The sequence below is a fragment of the Phacochoerus africanus genome, chromosome 11, assembly GCF_016906955.1.
Source record: "Phacochoerus africanus isolate WHEZ1 chromosome 11, ROS_Pafr_v1, whole genome shotgun sequence".
Lineage (NCBI taxonomy): Eukaryota > Metazoa > Chordata > Mammalia > Artiodactyla > Suidae > Phacochoerus > Phacochoerus africanus.
In genome coordinates this window covers 26,689,751-26,710,872 of record NC_062554.1, presented here as the reverse complement: position 1 = coordinate 26,710,872, position 21,122 = coordinate 26,689,751, and the positions used below count along the sequence as shown (strand labels likewise).

The window sequence follows — 21,122 nt, the reverse complement described above, 5'->3', positions numbered from 1 at the left end:
CTTTGCCTGGTCTTCAGATCTGCTCTTGTCTCTCTTATATAAGTTTCAAGCATCTCACTGCCGTCCCTCTTCACTTGTTCTCTCCATCATGACATTTCTCAAATGAGGAATCTAGACCTGCCGTCGCTGATTTTTATCACCTCATCCTGGGCCAGTAGTCTCCAGGCAGATGAGCTCTGTCCACCACATGAGTGGCACTGCTCTGCTCTGCCTCCTCCCTGTCAGAGGCACACACAGGCATTCTCTGTCCTCAGGCTGCGTGGCTTCCATGTGAAGTGTTTCATTCCTAACATTCAGCAGTTCCGCACTACTCAGGTTCTTTTGGCCTCTCATTTTTTCTGCCAACTCTTCTATGCTCCCCCTCTTCCTCCTTCTCCCCCTCCCCTTTCTCCTCCTTCCACCTCCTCCCCTCCTCCTTCTTCCCCTCCTCCTCCTTCTTCCCCTCCCCGCCTCTCCTCCTCTTCCATAGTCCCCTCCCCCTCCTTTTCTTCCTCTTCTTCCTCCTCTTCGTTCCCCTCCCGCTCCCTTTCTTCCTCCTCCTCCTCCTCTGTGCCCCAAGCTCTGGGATTACCTCTTCCATCTCCTCTTCTGTCCTACCTATTTTAAACATTTGGCATAACCACAATCCTCAAACGTGCCTCTTCACCTTTGTGCACAAGTTTCTTCTGCCTGGAACTCCCATCTCTCCTTCCCAGGGTTCACCACTCTGCCCTGTAACCACATCTCAAGGGCCAGGCAACTCTCTACTGTTAAGATAAAATGAGGCATATTAAAAACAATTTATTTTGGAGTTCCCATTGTGGCTCAGTGGTTAATGAATCCGATTAGGAATCAGGAGGTTGCGGGTTCGATCCCTGGCCTGGCTCAGTGGGTTAAGGATCTGGTGTTGCCATGAGCTGTGATGTAGGTTGCAGACACGGCTCAGATCCTGTGTTTGCTGTGGCTCTGGCGTAGGCCAGCAGCTACAGCTCCAATTGGACCCTTAGCCTGGGAACCTCCTCCGACCCCTAGCATGGGTGCAGCCCTAGAAAAGGCAAAAAGACAAAAAAAAAAAAATTGAACACTGATTGATTTGAATCCGGCAGCGCCAAACCAGGGTGGTGAGTAGTGCTCCAACAACAGAAGCCAGAGAGAGACTTTTATAGAGAAAAGGTCATTATTGATTGGCTATAGCTTAAAGCCCAGTTGGTGTTTGTGATGGGTTGTCCTTGAGTTTCAGTTTCATAACCTTGAGGGCTTTTCAGGCTTAGGTTTTGGTTTGCTTACTTTAGCATTCCCAGCATTAGCCACCTCTGTCTAACGGCCCCTGGGTTAATTAATTTAACCCAGCTCATCTTTTAAGATGCGGCTCAGTGGGTTGCTACCTCCATGGTGCCTTTCCTTACCCCAACCATCCACCCAAAGGTAGGATTGATTCTTCCTCTTTTAAGCTCCCACTGTGACCTGTACAGATTTCTACCGTAATATTAATAATATTTTATTTTTGTTCTCGTAGGTCTATCTCTCCCATCAGATTATGAGCCCTTTAGAAAAGAGACCATATGTTCTTCATTTTAGAGTCTTCACAACTTTTCACAGAGCTTGTGACTTAGTGTCATTTTAATTTTGAAAATACATCTTAGTGTGCAAATACTATTATAATACACTGTCACTGTAAACATTCTAAGCAATAAAGATAATGAGAAAGTCCTCCTTGACCCCAGTTCAATGTCACTTCCTTCCCAGAGTAATCCACTTAATAATGCATCCTTCCAGGCCTTTGTCTATGCCCTTACATACCTACAAACATGGATAAGTATATAGTTTTAAAGAGGTAAATATAATAGGATTATACTAGTAATTATTTTACAACATATCTTTTTTTTTTTTCTTTTAAAAATATCTTCCAGGGAGTTCCCGTCATGGCGCAGTGGTTAACGAATCCAACTAGGAACCATGAGGTTGCGGGTTTGATCCCTGCCCCTTGCTCAATGGGTTAACGATCCGGCGTTGCCGTGGGCTGTGGTGTAGGTTGCAGACGCGGCTCGGATCCCGTGTTGCTGTGGCTCTGGCGTAGGCTGGCAGCTACAGCTCCGATGAGACCCCTAGCCTGGGAACCTCCATATGCTGCGGGAGCAGCCCAAGAAATGGCAAAAAGACCAAAAAAAAAAAAGTCTTCCAGACACCTTAACAAATTGGTATGTATAAATCTCCCCTTTCTACTTTTTTTTTTTTAATTTTTTATGGCTGCACCCACAGCACATGGAAGTTCCCAGGCCAGAGGTGGAATCCGAGCTATAGCTGCCAGCCACAGCCACAGCCACAGCCACAGCCACAGCAACATCCGATCCGAGCCTTGTCTGCATCTTAGACCAGAGCTCACAATAGTGCTGAATCCTTGACCCACTGAGCAAGGCCAGGGATTGAACCTGCATCCTCATGGATATTAGTTGGGTTCATTACCGCTGAGCCACAGTGGGAACCCTCACCCATTCTAACTGCCAGTGTTTCCCGGTTTGAATCTACCATAGTTGAATTAGCTTGTTGTCTACTAATGGTCATTTATGTGTTTTCCAATATTTAGCTCTTATAAACAATACTTCAACGAAGATCCCCAGACATATCTCTCAGAATATATGGCTGAGTATTTCTGTGTCAGTGGCTTCCAACCAAACAATATTGGGCTCACCTGTGGAGCTTTTAAAAAATGAACGTAGATGCAAAAATCCTTAACGAAATATTAGCTAGTCAATTCAAACAATGTATAAAAAGCTGGTTAAACATGCTAAAAGCAACTAATATAACATCACATCACATCAGCAAACTAATGAAGAAAAATCCTATGATCATATCAAAAAAGCATTTGGCAAAATTACACAGCTATTCATGATAAAAAGTCTCAGCAAACTAGGCATAGAGGGTAGCCTCCTCGAATTGATACGGACTATCTGCTGTATTGTATATCAACTATACTTCAGTCTTTAAAATTCAATAAAAAAAGAAGCTCTACGGGAGTAGATTTCCACACAGCAGAAATGAATCTGACTAGTATCATTGGATGATAGGTCCAATCCCTGGCCTCCCTCAGTGGGCTGGGGATCTGGCGTTGCTGTGAGCTGTGGTGTAAGTCGCAGATGAGGCTCGATCTCACGTGGCTGTGGCTGTGGCTGTGGCTGGCAGCTGCAGCTCTGATTAGACCCATAGCCTGGGAACTTCCATATGCTGAGGATGTGGCCCTAAAAAAAAAAACAAAAAAAAAAACGTAGAATATCTACCAAAACCCTAGTGCTAACATCCTATTTAACAGTGAGAACCTAAATGCCTTCTCCCAAGGACCAGAAACAGGGCAAGGATGTACCCTCTCGCTCTGCCTTTCAGCATTGTACTGGAAGTCCTAGCTAATGTAATAAAGAAGAAAAAAAAAAAGGCATAACATGTATACAAATTAAGAGGGAAGAAAAGGAAGAAATAAAACCATTTTTGTTTGCAGATAATATGATTGTCTGTGTAGAAAATCCCAAAGAATCCACCACAAATCTCCTGAAACTAGTAAACGATTATAGCAAGCTTTCAGGGTATGAAGTTAATTGCTTTCCTACATACCAGCCAGTGAACAATTGGAACCTAAAAGCCAAACACCATTTACATTAACACCCCCAGACAGAAATATTTAATGATAAATCTAACACAATTTTTAGACGATCTAGGGAGTTCTCTTGCAGTGCAGTAGGTTAAGGATCAGGTGTTGTCACTGCAGTGGCTTGGGTCGCTGCTGTGGCTCGGGTTTGATCCCTGGCCCAGAAACTTCCACATGCCATGGGCGTGGCTGAAAAAATTTTTCTAGAAGGTCTATATTAGGATAACTAGGAGCAAGGCCAATAGAAATCAAAGAAAGAAATGAATGGAGAGACATTCCATGTTTGTGGCTAGGAAGACTCAAATATGTTAAAATATTGGTTCTTCCCAACTGATCTATAAGTTCAATGCAGTTACCATCAAAATCCCAGCAAGTTACCTGTGGCTGTCAACAAACCGATGCCAAAGTTAATTATCAAAAGGGAAAAGACAGAATAACCAACACTGAAGAAGAACAAGCACTGAAGAACAAGGTTGGAGGACTGACTCTACCTGACTTTAAGACTTACAGGAGAGCGTGGTATTTGTGAAAGAGTAGACAACTAGATCAATGGAACAGAATAGAGAGTTCAGCTAGAGACCCACACACATACGGTCAACAGATGTCTGACAAAATAGCAAAGACAATTCAATGGGGAAATGGTCTTCAGGGTCTTTTGAACAAATGGACATCCACCTGCAGCACCGTGAATCTAGACACAGACTCGACATCGTTCACAAAAAGTAACTCTAAATGACCACAGGCTTTACATTTGTAAAATATGAAACTATAAAACTTCTCGAAGATAACATGGGAGAAAATCTAAGCACTCGTGCATTGGGCAGGTGCTTTTTTGATACAACATCAAAAGTATGACCCATGAAAGAAAATACAGACACACTAGACTTCATTAAAATTTTAAAAACTGCTTTCTGATAGACACGATTCGGAAAACGAAGACAGGCACAGAATGGGAGACAATCTCTTCAAAATGCATAACTGATAAAAGACTGTTATCAACATACTCAAAGAACTCTGAAAACTCATCAATAAGAAAACAATCTAATTTTAAAATGGTCCGAAATTCTAAACATACAGCTCACCAACAAAGACACACAGATGGCATATAAACATAAGAAAAAAAAAGCTGTTAGAGAATTGCAAATTAAAACAAGAGACTACTGCAGACCTATTAGTTAATGGCTTAAATCCAAAACAATGGCAACCGCAGATGTTTGCAAGAATGTGGCACAACAGAAACTCTCATTCATTGCTGGTGGGAATGCAAAATGGTACAGGCCTTTTAGAAGACAATTCGGCAGTTTCTTACAAAACGAAACATAAGCTTGCCATGTGATCCAGCAGTCATCAGGCTCCTGGAGATTTACCCAAATGAGTTGAAAACTTAGGTCCACAGAAGACCTGCACATGAATATTAATAGACGTTCTAAACTTGGAGGCAGCCAAGAAGTCCTTCAGTAGGTGAATAGATAAACCAAGGGTGGCATATCCATACAATGGGCTTTTTATGGTAACTCAGCCATAAAAAGAAATGAGTTATCAAGCCATGAACATCCATGGAGAAAAGGTATATATTGTGCGGTTCCAATTTTATGGCATTGTTACCATCCTCATCATCACTTTCATGTTTTTGGTCCCATACTGAGTGCAGAAAGCACCTCCATACCAGTTGGCCTGATCTGATCTGATCTGATCTGCACAAGGATCCCACAAGGCAGGTGGGGCAGAGGTCTTGATATCAGGTTTCAGAGGGGGATGGTGTCTTCGGGAGATTGCCCTGCCTGGAAGCAAAATCACATCTTTCCATCCTAGATCTTGTACCTCTCTGCCTCCAGTTCAGCCTCCTGGGCCTCAGTGGGCCTCAGATCATGGTGGTGGGGATGTGGGGTATGTTATCATGGGCCTTGATGTGTTGTTGTGGAAAGGAGTGCAAAAGAGAGGGTTGAACAAGAGGAATCAGTGGTTCCTCTTTTCTCCGGGCCCTGGACCCAGTCTCTCCTCCCTCAGTCTCTCCCCGTTGCAGGCATTGACCCTCACAACACGCAGAGACTTGGCAGCAGGATGCTTATTATGTATTCATTGAGAGCACATCAGTGAGTTCCTCCTTCATTTGCCTGGAGGAGGCAGGTCAAGAGGTACCAACTTCTGCCCTATCAATCCTTGGGGCTAGATATGGGCCACAGAGACGCCTACTCGCAGAAAGCAGAAAGAGGATTGTGTTTAGGCAGGAGAGTGCCCCTGAGACATCCATAGGTGAATTCCATGGAGATGTGCTGAGGGAATTCAGAGGGTGGGAAATGGGAAAGCAGTGGAGGGATCTCTTTCACTGGCCTCTGGTCACCATGGTAACCGTGGTACCTTGAGAGAAGTATAACTGATCATTTTAAGTCAGAAGGCTTTCTGTTCATTTTGTGTTGTAGGTTTTGTTCTGTTTTGTTTTCTAACCTCTTCCATACCTAGGAGCTCCTCAAAGGTAGTGTTGCGAGTTGTTCAGGCAGGACTTGTCAGCATGGGAGCAGGGCACGGCGCCTGGTAGACACCAACGGTATATCAATGGGGTTTCTTACCAGAACCTTCGTGACTCATTTTCTGTGGCTTCCACTTTCAGACCACTCCAGCCACGCTAAGTATCTCTCAATTCCCCAAGAGCGATCTGTTTCTCCCCCAGGTCTTCCTCTGCCCGGTTTTCTGGGTCTCCCATCCCCACTCATCCTCGGGGATTCAGTGTAAACATCCCCTCTTCTCAGAGACCTGCCTTTATCTCTGAGAAGTCCTCATAGTATAGGTTCCTACAGTATTTTGAGCTTCCTCTACCATAATGCTAATTATTCTTTAGCTATATTTAATTCTCATAGACTTTATGCTCAATGACAAGTCTTCTTAACCTCAACACTGTCTACATTTTGGGCCAGATGATTCTTCGCTTGGGGGGCTCTCCTACGCATTATAGGATATTGACAGCATCCCTGTAGCAACCCCTTCCCAAATCATGATAATCACAAATGTCTGCAGACATTCCAGATGTCCCTTGGGATGAAGAGGCACAAAACTGCCCCATGTTGAGGATCTCTGTTCTGTGAACACAGGGTCTGTGACTATCTTATTTACGTTGACATTCTAAGCTTCCTTCATGCTCCCATTCAGGAGAAACTACCAGTTCTTCATCTCCAAGATTTAAAGGAGACAAAGAATGAGAGAGAAAGCCCGCCTGGCCGGCTACACATGTGCACAGCTAGGGACTTTCTCTCCGGATGGAACACGTGTAAAAGGCAGGCACCTGCTATTCGCTAAGTGCAGAAGGAGCAGTGCTAGAAGCAAGACAGGGCCTTGCATCCCAGCTCCAACATTTGCTGGCAGTGGAATTTATTTTCTAGGCTTCAGCATATGCGGCTCTCACTCCTCCTAAAGTCTTGGGAAGACTAAACTGTATGTGGAAGTGACAAAACAGGCTTTGTTCCAGATTGTTCTGAAAGGGGCACTGTTCACCTTGTCCAAGGCTTCTCTCTTAGCTCTGGAATGGTGGCTCCAGTTACTGGTTGGTGACCCAAGCTGTTTGGTCTGTGTCTCCAGCTATTGGTCCATCCTGCCAGAAACTTTTCCTGACTTGTGCCTGAAAAGCTCTTTTTTCCTTTTTTGTCTGCTTTTTAGGGCCGCACCTGCAGCACATGGAAGTTCCCAGGCTAGGGGTCAAATCGGAGCTACAGCTGCTGGCCTGTGCCACAGCCGCAGCAACTCAGGATCCAAGCCATGTCTGCGATCTACACCACAGCTCATGGCAACACCGGATCCCCGACCCACTGAGCGAGGCCTGGGGTCTATTCTCATGGATCCTCATGGATACTAGTTAGATTAATTTTCACTGCACCACGACTCCTGAAAGGCTCTTTTAATTCAGGATATCATAAGAGCTGCAAAAAGATGAATGGAGCAGAAACAAACACAGATTACTGAGTGAGCATGGCTGGGTTTTAAGTCTGGGTCGGAAAAGGCTTGGAGGCTCAGAGCTCAGCTTGGGGATCAGGGAGGCCTGAGCTGAGGATCTGCTCTGCCATCGCATCTCCTTAGGCAAGTGACTCCCTGCCCAGGTCACGGTTTCCTGCTCCCCAAAATGGGAATAGTGAGGGTGAGCCCTGTGTAGGGTTGCTGTGAAGAAAAGCATGACAGTGGTTGTGTAGTTCTTAGCAGGGTCATCTATTACCCATCTTTTTTTTTTTTTTTTTGGCCACACCCACAGCATAAAGAAGTTCCCAGGCCAGGGATTAAACCTGTGCCACAACAGTGACGACACTGTATCCTTAACCGCTAGGCCACCAGGGAATTCCAGCCATTACCCATTATTATTAGGATATACCAGCATCACCCACAGAGCACCAGCAGCTGGCCGGACACTGGGTCTTAGGAGAATCCCTGTGATGGGCGAGGCAAGTGGCGAGGGTGGCCTGTCCAGGTCTGCACTCTCTCCCTCCACTGCCCTGTTTATGGGTCACCTTCACCAGTCCGGATTCCATCCTGGAACATATCAGGACACCGCAGAGATGACTTCCTTGAGTCATGGTGGCACTGCTGCTGGAGATGGTTTTCATCTCAGGGTGCTCCAAGATTCACTGTCTTAGCTATGCCAGTGCTTTCATGGGCACAGACTTGAACTGCTTTGGCTCTTTCTGTTCCCCTTTGCACCTGCTCAGAGTCATGCATTAAAAAGGAATGTCAGAGATGCTAGTGCCTTTAACCATCCTAGTGCCTTGCCCAGTGGTTGGATCAAAATAGGTGCTCCATAATATATAAGAGTTCCCATCGTGGCACAGTGGTTAACGAATCTGACTAGAAACCATGACGCTGCGGGTTCAATCCCTGGCCTTGTTCAGTGGGTTAAGGATCTGGCGTTGCCATGAGCTGTGGTGTAGGTTGCAGACGTGGCTCGGATCCCACATTGCTGAGGCTCTGGTGTAGGCCAGTGGCTACAGCTCCGATTAGACCCCTAGCCTGGGAACCTCACATGCCGTGGAAGAGGCCCCAGAAAAGGCAAAAAGACAAAAAAAATAATAATAAGTGCTCCATAATATATATAAAAATATATATATATTGCCTTTTTAGGGTCGCACCTGCAGCATATGGAAGTTGCCAGGTCAAATCTGAGCTACAGCTGCTGGCCTACACCACAGCCACAGCAATGCGGGATCTGAGCCTCATCTGTGACCCATACCACAGTTCACGCCAACGCCAGATCCTTAACCCACTGAGCCGTGCCAGGGATTGAACCTGAATCCTCATGGATCCTAGCTGGGTTCATTATCCACTGAGCCCCTAAGGGAGCTCCAAGTGCTCCATAAATATTTATGGAATGAATGAATAATGCTTTTGAAAACTGCCTCCCACAAAATGCCTACAAGTATGCTCACCCAAAGTGCCTGCTGCAGCAGAAGTTTCCACTGCCCCATTTTCCAGGAGCCTTTTTCTTTCCTGGGCATCAAATATTCTTTAATGCAGCAGCTGGAGCTAAAAAACAAACAAACAAACAAAACCCACTTTTTTCCTTTCAATAAAATGTAACTTTGTCCCCATATTTCACCTTAACAGTTTCCATCTTCACTGCATGGGGATTTTTGAACATAGTTTGAAAATTGGAAAGACCCATAAAAGCATCATTGCTACTGTTTCATGTGAATTAACAAATTATTGGAGGTTTAAAGCCAAAGAAGCCTGAGCCACTCTCTAGTCCTTGTTTTCCATAGTTATAACCATCTCTAAATGGGTCCACTGTAGCAAAATTATATTTGAAAGAAACAAAGAGAAATATAAGATCAAGGATTCTTTTGAAAGAGTCATGGAAGAGTAGTTTAATTGCTAGGGGTCTCTTATTCCTGCAGGCATAACCTATTCCTCAGTGACGTCAGGGAAACAGTGAGGCAGACAGAAATGCTCCCACTTCAGGCTACTTTTTTGCTCTTGCTGAGGGATGTCAGAATTTAGAATTTTGTTTATTTTATTTTTTATAGCAAATAATACTTTAATTCAACTATTAGTTCAATGAATTTTCATCTTTTTTTCTGGGCATGATGCTTTGTTTCTTTCTTAAACTGGCATATATGTGACTTACAAAGTTGCGTTAATTTCAGGAGTACAGCAACATAAATACGTAAATCAGTTGTCCATATATATCCTTTTTGTATTTAGAATTTTTAAAAGCACACCTGACCTTGACTCTAATCATCTGTAAATAATGGCCGCAGGGATCCTTCTAAAACACATCCAATCTTTTTCTTTGAATTTCTTTTTTATGGCCGCACCCCGTGGCATATGGAAATTCCCAGGGCTGGGTGGGAATCAGAGCTGCAGCAGCCAGCCTACACCACAGCCATGGCAACACCAGATCCTTAACCCACTGATCGAGGCCAGGGATCGACCCGGCATCCTCACAGACACTATGTCGGGTTCTTAAACCGCTGAGCCACAACAGGAACTCCACACATTTAATTTTGGCTGCTGGAACACCATTCTCTTCTGGTTTTCCTCCTACTGTGTTGTTTTTCTCTTCTTTGTCTCCACTGAAGGCCCAGCCTACCATTAGGAGTAGGAGCCACTGGGGGTGTCCTATCTCTCACCTGTAAGTGCATCTTCACAAATTAGGATGAAATCTGGAGCCCACAGATGTGGCCACAAGGCCCCCTCCCACTTTTCCAGTCTGATGCCTGCACGCTGCACCCCCACACCTCACCGGAGCATGGCCCGTTTCAGTCACTCTGAAACCCGACTCTGAAACTCCAAGCTTTTGTACAGGCTAGTTGCTCTTCCTGTTCTCACTCCCCTAGAATATCCACTCTAGGGGACACGACACTGGGACACCCAGATCCTCTGAGGTGGTCAGGACCCTGAGAGGCCCAGATCCCTCTCCAGGAAAGCTCTCGCTGCCCTGTTGTGAGCAGTCCATGCAAAGGCAGCACTGCTACCGTCCACACAGCCTCCAGGTCCAATTACTGAGTAAGGTGGGGGAGGGGCAGGCCCAGCAGTGTCAGCCCCTCTAGGGACCCTGTGACAGGCTGTCTTCTCTCCAGAGCCCCACACCTGGTTGACAAGGCTGACTGAGACTACCTGGCAGGTGGATTTCTTCCTTGGCCCAGTCCTGCCTCCTTCATCTTCCCTTCCCAGGAATCGACCCTACAGACCATCTCACATCCCAAACTCCATCTCAGCATCTTCTTCCCAAGAAGCCAGCAGCTTCTTCCCAATCCCACCCTATCCTATACCTCCTTCTGCCCTGACTCTGGGCGAAGACCTTTTCTAGTTAACCAGACAACACCCACTCTTGTCCCATTCTTTCATGTCACCCCCACCCCGCCTCTACCCCCTGCCTCATAATTGCCTATGTAAGGGTCTGTAGCCCCAACTGGATCAGAAGCTCCATCTGGCAAGCTCATCTTGGTGTACCCAGACCTAGCACAATTCCCAGTACCTAAGTGACATTCAGTCAACTATCAGAAATCCCAGAAAGCAGGGAATTGGAAATCGGTATTAGAAATCCACTGTTTGTATGTTCAGAAATGAATAGATGAGGTCCCCCTTTTCGTGGAGATTTTCTGATGGCCTGGGAAGCCATTGCTTATGAAATGAAAGCATCAACATTTCTGAGCCATAAGAAACTTGAGAGAGGAAGCACCATTTTTTAAAATAGGTGGACTGGAGTTCCTGTCATGGCTTAGCGGAAATGAATCCGACTAGTATCCATGAGGACGCAGGTTCGATCCCTGGCCTCGCTCAGGGGGTTAAGGATCCCGCGTTGCTGTGAGCTGTGGTGTAGGTCACAGATGCAGCTCGGATCCAGCGTCGCTGTGACTGTGGTGTCGTCTGGCAGCTGCAGCTCTGATTCGACCCCAGCCTGGGAACTTCCATATGCTGCAGGTGTGGCCCTAAAAAGAGGAAAAAAAAAAAAAGGTGGACCTATTGTACAGCACAGGGAATTATATCCAGTCTCTTGGGATAGAACATGATGGAAGAGAGTATGAGAAAAATAATGCATATGAATATATGTATGACTGGGTCATTAGGCTGTACAGCAGACATTGGCACCACACTATAAATTGACTGCACTTTAATTGATAGCAAATGTCATTGAGTTGCAAAGAAATAGATGGATCATGAAGAGAACCATGCTAAGATGAGGTATGCCATGGCTGTAGCCATTTCTGCATCTATTCATAGAGAAGCTTGTCACCTGGATAAGACACCATCCTGCAGATATGTTCAAAAGAGAGTTTTAAAAATACTCTTAAAAGCTGAGCATTGAATGGGGACTGGCATTCCCTGGGGTATGGAGGGCCTGAGGAGCAGTGTATATATAGTAAGCTTTCCAGCGTTTGCTTCCTTTAACAGCCATGGGACTCTCTGGGGCCATTTTAGGTCCTGCAGCCAGAAAGAGGCTGCTTAGACTCTCTTCCTGAGTAGCTGCAGGATAATCGAGCAGAGAGAGGCAAGAGCTCCCCTTCCATCTCTTGACGCCCTCCCCTCTCTTTTCTATGGCACACATCCCTCTACAAGCAGATTTGCCAAATGAGTAGGAAGAATACCTGACATATGCCGAGTCCTCCATATGTGCCAGGCCTGGGCTGGAAACCCGATGTGGGTTATCTGAGTAAACAGGTTGCACGGTGCCGGCAGCAACCCTAGGAGATCAGCATTATCCCCAAACAGGTGCAGAAGCTGAAACGGAGAGATTAAGTTGCCTGGAGTTTATAGGAACATCAAAATCAGGGTTTGAATCCTGGTCTTTCTGACCCGATGGCTCACCCTCTGAGCCACAAGTGCCATCACCTCAGAGAGAAGGTGCCTGTCATTTGGACTGACCGGGCCGCTCTCAGGGAGAGAGGGAGACAGGGTGCAGGGAGGCAGCTGCTCACAGCCTCTGCTCTGCTGTGTCAGCAAAGACCCAGCTTATTAGGTCTGAGGCTGCTGTGTTCCACTTTTTGAAATATGTTAAATGCTTTAAAAGTTCTGGGCCCACTTCCAATGTGGGGAGTGCAGGGGCGGTGGGATTGGGGGGGGCAGTGGTTTCAGTTTCTACACACCGCCAAGCAATTCTCCAAACACCACCTGGGTGTCCTACAATTTAACCCAATTCTGACTCTTTCGGATTCCAGTCTGAGGGCTCAGTCCTACAAGGCTGCCCTCCTGGAATTCCTCTGTGGCTCAGCAGGTGAAGAACCCAACAGAATGTCCATGAGAATGTGGGTTTGATCCCTGGTCTCTCTCAGTGGGTTAAGGATCCAGTGTTGCCACAAGCTGCGAGGTAGACCACAGGGGCAGCTCCAATTCAACCTCCTGGCCTGGGAACTTCCATGTGCCGCAGGTGCAGCCCTCACTAAAAAGAAACTAATAAAAAATAAATGATACGAATCAACAGCCAGATAAAGAGGTACATGGGATCTGGAACAAAGGAACTTCTGTGCTCATGGAGGGTGGGGTCAGGTAGCAAAGAGAAGCATTTTGGTTCCCCAGTCTGGAAGCTCTCAAACCCCCTCCTTTGGGGTTTTGATGAAGGCTTCATTGCATAGGCGTGATGGACTAAGTCATGGAACACTGGTGGTCCCTGTAACCTCTAGCCCCCCGCCCCTCCCTGGAAGGCAGGGTAGAACTGAAGGTTGATTCCCCCCGGCAACCAGCCTCCATCCTTAGGTGCTTTCATCTCATTCACATAAACCCAGTTGTGGTGGAATGGGGCTCGTTAGAAAGAAGGAGATACCCATTTCACCCTTTCGGCTCTGATTTCAGGAACTTAGGACACAAAACCATAGGTGTGAGGATTTATTACTAGATTCTCAGTTCCATTTCATGGACCCATATGTCTATTTTGATGTCAGCACCACACTGTCTGGATAACTGTAGCTTTGTAGTAAGTTTTGAAATTGAGGCATGCGAGTCCTCCGTCTTTGTTCTTTTTCAGGATTGTTTGTGCTATTCTAGGTCTCTTGCATGTCTGTATGAATTTTATGATGGGCCTGCCAATTTCTGCAAAAAGGCCACTAGAATTTTGATAAGGATTACACCGAATCTGTAAATAATTGGGGGAAAGTTTGCCATCTTAACAATATTAAGTCTTGTGCTCCGTGGACACATGTTTTTCTATTCATTTAGGCTAACTTTAATTTCTTTCAGCAATGTTTTATAGTTTTCAGTGGACAAATCTTATAATAATTTTGTTCTATTGATTTCTAAATATTTTTATCTTTTTGATGCTCTTATAAATGGAATTGTATTATTAATTTAATTTTGGGATTATTCATTGCTAGTGTATAGAAATACAGACGATTTTTGTATAATTATCTTATAGCCTGTACCTTGCTAAACCTATGTATGAGTTCTATTTTGTTGTTGTTGTTTTCTTATTGCTGTGGATTCTTTAGGATATTCGATATACATGATCATGTCATCCGTGGATAAAAAATAATCTTCCTTTTTCCCTTCCAATTTGGATGCCTTTTACTTCTCTTTCTTGTATGATTGCCCCGGCTAGAATTTTCAATACCATATTGAATAGAAGTGATGAGGGTCGGCGTCCCCGTCGTGGCACAGTGGTTAACGAATCCGACTAGGAACCATGGGGTTGCGGGTTTGATCCCTGGCCTTGCTCAGTGGGTTAACGATCCGGCGTTGCCGTGAGCTGTGATGGGGGTTGCAGGTGCGGCTCAGATCCCCCGTTGCTGTGACTGTGGTGTAGGCTGGTGGCTACAGCTCTGATTCGACCCCTAGCCTGGGAACTCCATATGCTGCGGGAGCGGCCCTAGAAATGGCAAAAAAAAAAAAAAAAAGACAAAAAAAAATAAAATAAAAGAAGTCATGAGGGTAGACATCCTTTTCTTTGTCCCCAAACTTGGGGGGAAAGCATTTAGTCTTTTACCACTAAGTATGATATTAGCTGTGGGTTTTTGACAACTGCCCTTATCAGGTTGAGGAAGTTCCCCTTCTATTCCTATTTTATTGGGTGTTTTTGTCATGCAAGGGTGTTGGAGTTTGTCAAATGCTTTTTCTGCATCTATTAAGATGATCATGCTATTTTTGTCTTTTATTATAAGGTTCATTACATTAATTGCTTTTGGAAGTTGAACCAACCTTGCATCCTGGGACAAATTAATTATGGTACATAATCCTTTTTATATGTTGCTGGCTTTAGTATTTTTAATATTTTGTGGAGGATTTTGGCTCTGTAGTCACAAAGGATATTAGCCTAGAGTTTTCTTTTTCTGTAATTACTTTGCTGGTTTCGGTATCAGGGTAATATGGGCCAAATGGAATGAGCTGGAAAGTGTCCTCTCCTTTTTTTTTTTTGAAGAGTTTGTAAAGGCTTGGTATTAATTACTTTTTTAAGCTTTGATGGAATTCATCAGAGAAGCCAGGTTTTCAGTATATTCACAAAGATGTGCAGCCACCACTGCAGTCTAATTTTAGAGCATTTCTATTGCCCCAAAGAGAAATCCTGTGCCCATTAGCAGTTAACACCTCCCTTCCCACAGCCTCAGGCAACCACTGCTCTACTTTTTTAGATTTGCCTTTTCTGGGTATTTTATATAAATGAAATCATGTAATATGTGGCATTTGATGACTGGTTTCCTTCACTTAGGAGATTGCTTTCAAGGTTCACCATCCTTATATGAATCCTTCATTTCTTTTAATTGCTAAATAACATTCTATTGCATTGATGTACCAAACTCTATTCATCATCAAATGAGAATTTGTGTGAATCAGCAATGTTTTTAAAAACATGACTTTTTAAATTTCATCCAGCATTTTCATGGTCTTCACCAACTGAATCTCCAGAAACAAAAATCAAGTTGTGCCTTTCCCATTCAACTTGTTCTGCCTTTTTACGGCAAAGGCTATGGCCAAAGGATTTGGTGACCCAGCATAAAAAAAACCTCCAGCATTTCCATAACTGAGGGCTTTAAGCAGAGGGAATATAGGATCCCAAATGAAGGAACAAAGAAATCCTCCCATCCATATATACCACACATTAACTAACTGTTTGTAAGCATCTACTACCTATGGGCCAGGCCCCGTAGAGGAGACTGGAACTGCAAAAGTGTCTACGACAGACCTGGTCCCTGCCCAGAAAGCTTACATTTTAACAGAAAACAATCAAACAGGCAAGTTGCAATGCAGTACGATAAGTGCAATGAAAAGGGAGAACAGAGGAATATGGGAGGGAATAGGAGGCTCACAGCCTAGTGTGGTGAGAGCAGGACAGTCTTCCTTGAGGCTACAGGAGCTACTTCAGTTGTGTGTTTGTGAGGTAGGAGGTGGAGATGCGAATGAATTTCCTTGCACTGCTCCCAGTCCTTTATCCAGAGACCCTGATGCAGAAATAATTTCAACAACCCATGCCCTCTTCCTGGTAGGACAATGAGCTTAGCACAGTGCTTGGCAGACACAGCAGGTTCTCTCTCCCTCTTCTCTCATGGGATGTGTGTGTGCGTGCGCGCGCACATGCATGTGTTTGTAAGGGACACAAACACACACAAAACAAATGAATCCATGCCAAGCTCAATTGTATCCCCCAAGTGATACATGAGTGCTTTCTTCTTCAAGGGCAGAGCGGAATTAGGGAACGTAAAGCTTGTTTTTCAAATCAGTTCTCCAGGCGGCAGGGCTGTCCAGCAGAATGCTCCACCATGAGAGAAATGTTCTGAATCTGTGCTCCGTGATACAGTAGCCACTAGCCACACATGACTACGGAGCACTTGAAATGCAGATAGTGTGATTGAAGCACTGAATTTTCATCTCTATTTCATTTTAATTGATTTATAACTTTGAATAGTCACAGGTGGCTCGTGGCTCCTATATGAGACAAGATTCCAGACCCATCACTACATTTATTTACGGATGCAGTTTTCAAAGAGCTTTCACCTCCCTTGTCCCTTATGGTCTCTTTTGGTCCTCACAACAGTCTTATGGGAGATAGACACCAGGCATCATTAATCCCATTTTACAGGTAAGGAAACTGAGGCTCAGAGGTGCCCCAGCTAATGATGGAGCTTAGTCGAGAGATGTGGGCTCCTGAACAATCTGAGAGAGTGAGCTTCTCCCCATCCAGACATCAGATGATGACCACGAGGGCAAAATAATGTCTCACTTCATGACTATGACTGTTTAAAGGGTTAGACAGGTGCTGGGAGCCAGCATTGGACTAGTAGAACTTCCAAGTCCAATCCCAGAGCAAGAACGGTGACCATTCCCATAGCCGGCCACTAGAGGGGGCTGCTGTCAGAGCCACAAGCTCTGACACCAGGCTTTTCTAGGCTTTTCAAAGGTGGACTAGACAGTCAACTTCTTGGTAATATTTCCATGTCATACGCAGGAACTGGCTCCCTAATATCTTTCCTGAGGTCCAAATGCACTGATTATATTCAGGGGCTTTTTTTGGCCTAAGATTACTTAGAGGCAAATTTTCAAAAAATCATTAAGCCTTATCAATCATTTTCTGAAAGTAGGCTTGTGTAGGAGGAAGAAAGAATAGGAGAGTAATGAGAAGAGAGCAGGCTGGGAGAGGGTAGGATTTATGAAGGGAATAGGTCACTGAAAAGGTAGGAGCAGAGGAAACTGAAGACAAACTTCAGTTACCAGCCCAACTCCTCTCCCCCTGAGAAAACACATTATCCCCTCCCCCCCCCGCCCCGCCCCCGTGGCTGGGCAGGGAGCCAGGGAGGGTTGCAGGTCTTCCTGGGACAAGGCCCCCATCTCTGTTAATACTTCCGTCTTAGCTCAAGAAAAGCTTTCAACGTGGGTCTTAAGCAACTGCTCTTTCCTGTTTCCCTGTCCAAACCCATGAACAAGCTGGACTGGGGGACACACCTGCCTCCATTCTGTCAGAAACTGAGCTTCAGGTGATCTGCCCCAGATCACCCAGCTAGTAAATGGCAGAACCAGTGTAAAACTGGATCTGTGAGACGGGGCCTGACCAGTATGGTTGTACCCGCTGGGCACTAGCTAATTGCAGGAGGTGACTTAAACCTAAGCATCTTCCTAAATATGCATGTTTATAACCATAGTGTTCCAGCAAATGGTAATCAGGTATCTTGAGGGAGGGTGCCTTTTTCTAATTTGCTAAAAGTGCCATTTGGGGTCTCAGCAGCCTTAGCATGGCCAAGGTCACTCCTTCAGGAGGAAGTGGGGCCACGATGGGCAGTTCCAGAAATGCAGCAGTTCAGCCCTGAAGGTTGCTTCTGCTCAGCTGGTCCCTTCAGGCATCTTTGCTCAGCCTAACTCCAAAGTCTCTGAGAACCTGCTGAATCCCAGTCAGGCTTTTGGGGAGGGAGAGAGGCCGGAGGTCAGAGGTCAGAGGAAGATGCCCTTCGGTGAAGAGGAATTTGTGAAGAAGAAGGAGGAAGAGCAGGAGGAGGAGAAGGAGGAGGAGAAAAAGAAAGAAAGGATAGAAAGAAAGAATGAAAGAAGGAAGGAAGAAAAAAAGAAAGGGAGAAAGAAAAAAAGGCAGACAGACAGGGAGAAAAACCCGTTCCCTATTGACCATAAAAGGAGCACCAGAGGAAAATAACGAGCATGGATTGCGGAGCCAGCCAGACACTGGGCCCAAACTAGCCTCTGCCACTTACTGGCTGACTGGCAGTAAGTTTCTAAGCTTATCTGCGCCTCAGTTTCCTCATCTGTCGATGGTGGGTAGAGAGGAACCACACTTTTTCAAAGTCGTTGTGGGATTCATGAAATAATGCAGGCAGAGGCCTTGGCGCCGTGCCAGGCACAGTCAGGGCTCCACCAAGTTCAGCCACCATCATTGCTCTTAGCCCAGTCGGAGGGCTGGGCTGGGGATGTGAAAGTCACAGACCCAATGCCTAGACCCCCTCTGCTGTCCTGGGGAGAGACTCCCAGGAACTCCCACCCCAGATGCTTAACAGGAAAGTTGTTGAGAGGGACAATCTGTCGTGGGTGGCTGAACGCAAGGCCCCGATGCTTTTTATGCAGAACGTTTTTCAGGGTTATGTTTGCAGCAGGTGCTCTTGAGAGGTGAGATGCTGTCTCCCTCTGGACAAAGAGCAGGCTGCTCACACGCTGTCTAGAGCGGTGACCGCCTCAAGCCCAGCGATCCCCAGCTTTGATACAAACCCGCCGAGTGGACAGCTTCCACTGGGTTCCTTGGCATGGCCCCGTGTGACTCCGGAGCTTGGGACACAGATGCCAATGTGCTGCTCACACTGCTGTCTGTGCCATAAGTAGCAGAGTCCTTGGTCTCTGACCCAGGAGTGTCATGTCTTTTGCCAACCTCCATGGATCAATAACAGGCTAGCTTATCACCTGGGAAGTGGCGTGAAATCCCTGACCCAGATAGCGGGGTGGGCTTTGGGAGCCTTCTGTTTGGGAGGGAGGCCTGCAGAGATTTGCCATTTAGAAATTCTTTTGTTTTTTATTTCCCCCTTGGTAACCATAAGTTTGTTTTCTTTGTGAGTCTGTCTCTGTGTCATAAACAAGTTCATTGGTGTGATCTTTTCGTTTCCACATATAAGTGATATCATACGGTATTTGTCTTTCTCTGTCTGACTTCACTCAATAGGATCATCTCTAAGTCCATCCGTGTTGCTGCAAATGGCATTATTTCATTCTTTTTTATGACTGAGTAATATTCCACTGTATAAGTATATACCACATCTTCTTGATCCATTTATCTGTCGATGGAGCATATGGCAGCTCCATTTTTAGATTTTGGAGGAAACTCCACACTATTCACCCCAGTGGCTGCATCAGTTTACATTCCTACCAACAGCGTAGGAGGGTTCCCTTTTCTCCATACCCTCTCCATTTATAGAAATTCTTAAAGTTGCATCTGATTATCAAACACACTAGAAGCAGAAGGACCCACAGAAACGTATCAGCACACCTACCCCTCCCCACCCACATCCCCTTTGGCATCAGTACAGCCTTGGATGAGGCTTCCGGAGCCAGGCAGGCAGCGAGTTGCACTGGATGCCTGCCACCCCAGCTGTACCCTAAATGGTGCCACTGGCCTCGGGGAGAGAGTGGGGTGAGCCTATGATGCTTTACTCACTCTGGAGTATGCAGACTGTCCTGCTTCCCAAGAAAGGGCTGGGGCCAAGTGGCTCGAATTTCAAGGGATTTCAAAATTCTCTTACATCACTCGTCGGCAGCATCATTATTAAAGAAGAGCTGAAACTGGGAATTTGAAATCACAGACATCAAGGGTCTCCTGCTTTTATTTTATTAGCCATTCTGTGTGTGTGTGTACTTTGCTGTTAGCCGCCTAGAATCCTTGTGGGAGAGATGAAAGCGAAAAACAGGCAAGCAAACAAATTTCAGAAAGGCAGAAGGCTCACACTCAGATCTCCTGCGGGAGATGTTGGCCAAGTTCAAAGGAGGTGAGAAAAGGGAGGGATGGAGATTTTCAGAACGTGAAGCTGACGAGCTCTTTGAAAGCTGTGTGTAAACAGAAGTTTTGTAAAACTTGCACTTGAAACGCGAGTCCTAGCTCGGGACTCTCGGGAGGCCCGTGGCTGCTGTCAGGAGGGTGGAAATTTAAGGCGTATCTATCGTCTTTAATGTTCGTTCCTGTTTTTCCAAAAGGAAAGGAACAAAAAGCAGGTGGAGCTGACAAGGAAGCCAGTGGAGTTGATCCTAGAGAAGGGGTGTGGGGGGGCGTTCTGACATTTGGAACCATCCACCGTCTGACCATGGGGTCCGCAGTATCCACACGCCAAGGTCTGGCTTGGCAGCGTCTGGAAAGAGGCGGTGCCCTGGATTCTCTGACTAAGCCTCACTGTGGGTGTAGGAGGCAAGCTGCTTGCCCTGATCCCTCCTGTGCTTGCCTCGCTTGGGACGCTAGGGAATGGTACCCAGAGGGACCCGACTCACCAGCTTGGGCCAGAGGAGAGGTGTTTTGGCATCTAGCCATATCACCAGCAGGACGGGAGGGCGCAGGGGCCGGGACGATGGGAACCAGGAGCAGGAACGCAGTCGAGAGGCTCCGGGTCTCTCCTCTCTGCTAAGTTCTCTCTCAGACCTGCTCCCAAAATGCTGGGCATCGGTCTGCCAAAGCCCGGCTCTATGCCAGAGCAGGACTGCAGGCTGGCTCGAGCTGAAGAAGTCAGTATGCAGGGCACGCAGAGTGCCAGGGAGGACCGTGTGCCTTCCCATATACAACCAAAGAGCGCTCGGCTTTCTCCTTAGAGCAAAAGTGGGCTCGGCTAAGAAAGGAGGTCTTAGGTGATCAGATGCTGACAATTCCAGGCGGCTCCTGCCTCCTTGTCTGCAGCTCCTTTGTTATGCATTCTTGACCCATTTATCCTAAATCCAGGCCCCCCTGCCCTCCTGGGACACAGCTGTGAGCCCTGACTAAGTGCACTGGCCACACCCCTGGGTTTGAGGCCAGCTCTCTGCACTTTCCAATGTCTGTGAAGCTGCACGGGGTCTGCAAACGCCTCCCTCCCACCCCCACCTCATTGGTTGGTTTATCCTTTGCCTCTGGCCAGACAGATTGACACCCCCCGACACTTCTACC

The 21,122-nt window shown here is 46.2% G+C and overlaps 1 long non-coding RNA gene across 2 annotated transcripts; it reads right to left on the bottom strand.

The window, feature by feature from the left end:
- Positions 1–555: 555 nt before the first annotated feature.
- Positions 556–21,027, bottom strand: LOC125110993 (uncharacterized). 2 transcript variants are annotated; one of them, XR_007130797.1, is made up of 4 exons: positions 20,477–21,026; positions 12,178–12,310; positions 9,016–9,112; positions 556–746 (listed from the first exon to the last, which is right to left on the bottom strand). It is a non-coding gene; the product is annotated as an uncharacterized LOC125110993 (long non-coding RNA). The 2 variants fall into 2 exon arrangements; XR_007130798.1 differs by lacking the exon at positions 556–746 and adding an exon at positions 7,905–8,293 and having other exon boundaries at positions 20,477–21,027.
- Positions 21,028–21,122: the final 95 nt, after the last annotated feature.